This window comes from Sinocyclocheilus anshuiensis, unplaced genomic scaffold (assembly GCF_001515605.1).
Source record: "Sinocyclocheilus anshuiensis isolate Anshui unplaced genomic scaffold, SAMN03320099.WGS_v1.1 scaffold127, whole genome shotgun sequence".
In the NCBI taxonomy this organism is placed as follows: domain Eukaryota; kingdom Metazoa; phylum Chordata; class Actinopteri; order Cypriniformes; family Cyprinidae; genus Sinocyclocheilus; species Sinocyclocheilus anshuiensis.
In genome coordinates, this window is record NW_015552528.1 from 481,054 (window position 1) to 486,746 (window position 5,693).

General features: G+C 35.0%; 1 long non-coding RNA gene across 1 annotated transcript in view; it reads left to right on the plus strand.

The window, feature by feature from the left end:
* The first annotated feature begins 893 nt into the window (after positions 1-893).
* LOC107663587 (uncharacterized) overlaps positions 894-5,693 on the plus strand; it is a 6,383-nt gene continuing 1,583 nt past the window's right edge. The window contains exons 1-2 of the long non-coding RNA XR_001631357.1: positions 894-997; positions 1,597-1,758. This is a non-coding gene — a long non-coding RNA (uncharacterized LOC107663587). The remainder of the gene's footprint in view (positions 998-1,596; positions 1,759-5,693) is intronic.

Genomic DNA, 5,693 nt, shown 5'->3' on the forward strand with positions numbered 1-5,693 from the left:
ATGGCGACAGAACAACTTTCACTTTCACTTTTTAATTGTGACGCAAGAGAGAGAGAGAGAGAGAGAGAGAGAGGGAGGAGCCATGCATGAGCTCTTAGATTTTCTTCTTTGTTTGCTATTTTGAGATGAGAAATAGATCAAAAATCTACCAAATCTGTGAGAATACCACATAAGCCTGCAGAAGTGAACTTTGATGAAAAGAACTCAACAGCATTTTTGTTTTAAACAGTAGCGGCTCCCGTAGTAATTAGTAATCGGCCCGAGCTCGGCTGCCCCACGGCGCCTGCGGCTTAGACTCGGCATCGGCGTGTATCATCCGGGCCGAGTGTGGCCCGCAGCTCGCTCTGGTGCATGTGATTTTATTACGGCTGTAAAGCACTGGGCCGATTCCTGTTCACCGTAACTGGCCCGAATCTGGCTGTAGAGTCCAGGCCACTTCTGGCAATGACTCAGCTAATGTTCAATCACAGATGGTTACATAATGTAGCAATAATTAACATAATATTGTCTTAAAATTTACTTAATACCCTGTCAGTATCTTATAATGTGTTAACTACGTGTTTAAAGTCGCGAATTTGTCAAAAACTTATTTGTAAATAATAATAAAATAAGTGTCTTACAAGACATTTTCTAATATTTGGATGTAATGCAGCCGGTCATTCTTTTATACGGTTTTATTAGTTTGAAACGCACTTCATTGCGCTCTCAGGTGATTCATTGATCTTAACTCGCGCTGCGGTGGGAGGGGTCTTATTGTACCTGTGTGCTAGTGGGTGAGTCCGCCATGTTTGTCCGTTTTTTTTTATGCAAACAAACACTAATGATTATTTACCAGGAGATATGGATGCATTTGTGGGGTCATTTTGATAAAACAATTCTGGCATCGATGCGCATTTACATTTTTAGTATTGAACTTAGCAGACGCTAATAAAGGAACTTGCAAAAAGTTAACCACGTGATTGCAGCGAACGCGGCTTTGTTTGGGCTGAAAAATTCGGTATGCGTACCACCTAAATAAATGAACAAACTCTTTTTCTTATTTAATCTAAGTATTGTTATGTGGGTCTCGAGTGTTTATGCTGCACTAAACTTTGGCGAGCAACACCGATCTGCAAACAAACACACGAGGAAGAGGAGGATGACGGTCCACAAGGAGAAAGAGCAGCTTCGTTTTTAGTTTTAGTTTTCACACTCTTATTTTTTTTTGCAGTTGTAATAAGCAAACGTTGTTTTCATTCCATATTTCTTCAAGGGCGTGAGAGTGAAAAGGATTTGTTTGTAGGCCTACTATTATGTAAGATAGTTTATGACAATATACTGCAATCAAATTAAGATGCATCAGTATATCTGAGATCTTCTGCAATATCTCTGTCCTGCTTACTTTTACAGTTGCTAAATGTAAGCAGATTTTACATTTACAGATGCTTACACTACTAAAACATGTAACTGACTACTGACAACACAAACACAGCATTAGTGTATCACTTCTATTGCTACTGTAGTTGCTTTTCACCTAGCATGTGCAGATGCACAGGAATAACTCATCAATTCTAATAGCATGCCACAAATTGCTTTTAATATTTCTGTGTTTTGTAGTAATCAAGAAAAGTGTTATCATCGCTGAAGGAATGGCAGGATCGGACACCTGTGAACAAGTGCAGTGCAAGCCCTGAAGAAATAAAATACTGGATATCATCTTTATTATGGACGACTTCTCTGACTAAACTAGCAAGGAACAGTTATGAGAATAAAATTAAGGTAAGTTAAAAAAAAAAAGTTGCCGCATTCACTTAGAACATGTTACATGTAATAATAGAAACCTATATACTATTAACACTTTCCAGGTGCAGAAATGAAACCTCCGAAACAAAGAACTCACTGCTACTGTAAGGATTATTTTTAAGTTTACCGAGAGGCTTAAACTGCTGTCACATCAACGTCACACCATTGCTTTCACCGACATTATCAGAAGAATCCTTTCAACATTGCAGATACTTGCAAAGGTCTGGAGCTAACTTATGGGACAGCCAAGTCAACCAAAATCATTCTGAAAGTGTTTTATTTGCTTATTGAGTGTTGTAAAGTTATCTTAATGAGAATTTCCCCAAGTGCTTTGCATGCATTGTGAATGCTATTTTAGCGTCACTACTTGTAGTGTAATGTTAACATCAAACCAGAGCAATAATGCTGGCATTTTCAGGACCCACAAACCCAGCTAACAAATTTCTGTTCTGAGAACGTTTTTCAAACATTCTGTTTTGGTTGTGAGAACGTGATTTGAAATGTTCCTAAAACGTGAAACTGTCCAGTTTGCTTAACATTGCTAGAACATTATTTTATGGTTAGTATAACGTTCATAACAATGTTCTTTCCACCTACATTTTATTAAAAATGCAACGTTCTAAAAACGTATACTTGGAACATTCAAAAGTTTAGTTTAATTAGGGTAAATGTACCTATTAAGCTCACCGAAATCTACATTGAGGCATTTTAGTGCACAAAATATTGGTTTCAGTACAAGAAGTTATGTTAAAATAAAATATTAATCTCTCACACAAAAATATTTGATTTTATTTTAAATGACAAAAGCATTATTACCATTAAATTCAAAAAGTCTGGCTGTGCTTAATGGGTACATTTTTGTAAGCAAACCCCTGTTCCCATTAAGCTCACATCATGTTTTATTAACAATTCTTGTTTATTTTAAACAACCTTTTTAAAAAATAATTGAAAAATGTTTTATCTGAAGAGTACAGGATCAATCAAAAAAACAGAACACTAAAATCAAGCAACAACGCATTCAATTTGATCAGTTATATATTCAAAGTGAAGTGACATTTAAGCATATTGCAACATCTAGTCTAGTCTGCGTTCAGCTAAGTAACACATATTCAAAAATCACATAACAAAACAAACCAATAAAATATTTAATTAATGGGGATGAACACAGAAACTAGCCTCATTATGAAGCCTCTTATTAAACGGATGTCAACTTATCTATAGGCTCTTAAAGTGGAAGTGAAGCAGTCAGTCAAGTTTACATTATTTAGTAAAGTGATTTCCACTTTGATTAAAAAATATATAACAAACATGATTAATGTAACCATTTTAAAGAAAAAAGGATGTTTTGTTATAGCTTTTAGAGCAAGGGCGCCGCCATCTTGCAGTACCACCGCATGTGACGTCACGGGTTTGGTTCGCTCCGATGGCCAGTGAAGTAATAGAAGCATTTCTTTACATTTTGAACACACAAGTGTTATTTTAACACACAAATAATTTGGTTTACACCATAATTTGGATGAATATTCAACATCAAACTGTCTATATGCTAAGTTTTGATCGTGGTATCCCAAACATTGTTTTCATAATGCCAGGCGCAAGGTGATGTAACCAGACAACGCTTCATCATTCATGTCGCATTTTATTGTTATGTCAGACCATTAAGACATATGCATTACATTGACTGGTTCACCAGTTGTATGTATCATATTTTATGTTCACCTGCGAATACAATTAGCTTTCCTGCTATTATGGACTTAACAGTGCTTTCAATGTAATCTTCCTCCATTTCAAAACAAGCGTGTGTTCAAAATGTAAAGAAATGCTTCTATTGCTTCACTGGCCATCGGAGCGAACCAACCCCGTGACGTCACATGTGGTGGTTCTGCAAGATGGCGGCGCCCTTGCTCTAAAAGCTATAACAAAACAACCTTTTTTCTTTAAAATGGTTACATTAATCATGTTTGTTATATATTTTTTAATCAAAGTGGAAATCACTTTACTAAATAATGTAAACTTGACTGACTGCTTCATTTCCACTTTAAGGCTGGAATACACTACACGATTTTTGCCCCGATTTTCCACAGATTTACAGTCTGGAGAAGTTGATGCTAGTTGCCAAAGGTCAGAGCCAGTCTGCAGATTTGAGTTGACTGATTCCATAGAAAATCGCGTAGTGTATGATGATCACAGACTGATTTTTTAGCTTCAGACTATGATTCCATCCAGTTGGAGGATGTTTGATATTTTCAGCTTATTTTAGAACACACATTGTTTTCATTTGTCATGTGTCTCCTAGCAACAGTGCACACGTTTCTGTGTGAGTTTGTTTTGATCGGAATTCTGGTTGTGTGAGATCCTAGGCCGTTTAGTGTATGATGCCCAGTTTTCCTTTGTGACTATTTACAAAGTCAGTAAGTGTATGAAGCCTGGTGTTTTAAAAATCTGTTCACATTTTAAAAGTCATGTAGTGTATTCCAGCCTTTAGTCACTTTTTTCCTGGACAGATACGACAGGTTTCTGATGGCTATTTCTTTGAATGGACGACATGCCTCTCATCTTTGGGCATAAACTATAGTTATGTCTCAATTTTGTCGAAAATTAAAGCTGTGAAAATAAGTTATTAACCATTTTATAAAGATTAACTTAAAGTATCAACCATCAGTTAATACTTAAAGTCTGTTTATGAAGTATTTACAGAGACGTTTAATGTGGAAGAGCTTAAAGGGAGCACACTGAGCTTAATTGGAGCATCAACCATTTTTAATAAATTTCATGTAATATTTATTAAAATGACAAGATTTTGCTAAATAAATAATCTAGGTCATGTATTAAGTTAATGCATATTTTATTATGAACAACTATTATTAACAATATCTATGAAATTATACTTTTTCTTATTGATGTCACGCTGAAGTGGTGTGATTTTCATAGTAGTGCACCCTTTAAGCTCACCTTACAATAATATGAAATCTTTAAAAATTACAGCACTGTAAAACCACAGACCAGCAATAAACTGTCAATTTATAATAGTATGGATGTAAAAGTAGAAGCCAGTAATGCCTGTGAAGTACTATATTAGTGTAGCACACAATCTTATACAGCTAGTCAGCTAACTGTGTTCTGTAGCATCTGCGCTTTGCTGCTAAAACTATCTTTTGGATCTAACTGTAATTATTTCCCACATCCAAGTTCCAGGTTATAATATGCAAAAGTCTGAACATGAATCTCTTAATTTTACAGTAAGTACTGAAACTTACCCAAAATAAAGGTTCAAACGTCTAAAAAATGCACATTTAAGGGAATTTTACAGAAAGTAGTGAAACTTACCCAAAACAAAGGCATAAACATAAAAAAAATGCATATTTAAGGGGCTCCTCTTTTGGTGAAAGTTTTTAGACAGCTTTCCAAATGGCCGCCAGACAGTGTGAACACATGGAGACTCATATCTCAGTGTGCACTGATCTGATTGACTTGAAATTACAGGAGGTATGTAGTAACAAATACATCAATTGACATTAAGTAGGATAATAAATAATTTTTTTCTTTTTATAATCTGATGTTAAAAATGGCAGTGTGCTTTAATAGGTACGTTTACCCTAAATGTTATTTTAAGATTAGCAGTGTTGCAACATTCTCTTTCAACATCATTTTTATTAACACAACATTCCAGATACAAGCAAGTATATAATTACATATGCATTTCAACAGGTATTTGAATTATTAAAGATGCACACTTTCAAAAAAAACTAATTAACAGATTGGTGAAAATTGCATATAATGTAAAAAAGTTGAATATTTAGTTTAACTATAACATTTAGTTTAGCTATTATTTACTATAACTTCACAGCTGAACGTAGACTTGTGCCGGTATTCGGTAATGCGATATATCACGGTAATGAATATGCACGGTA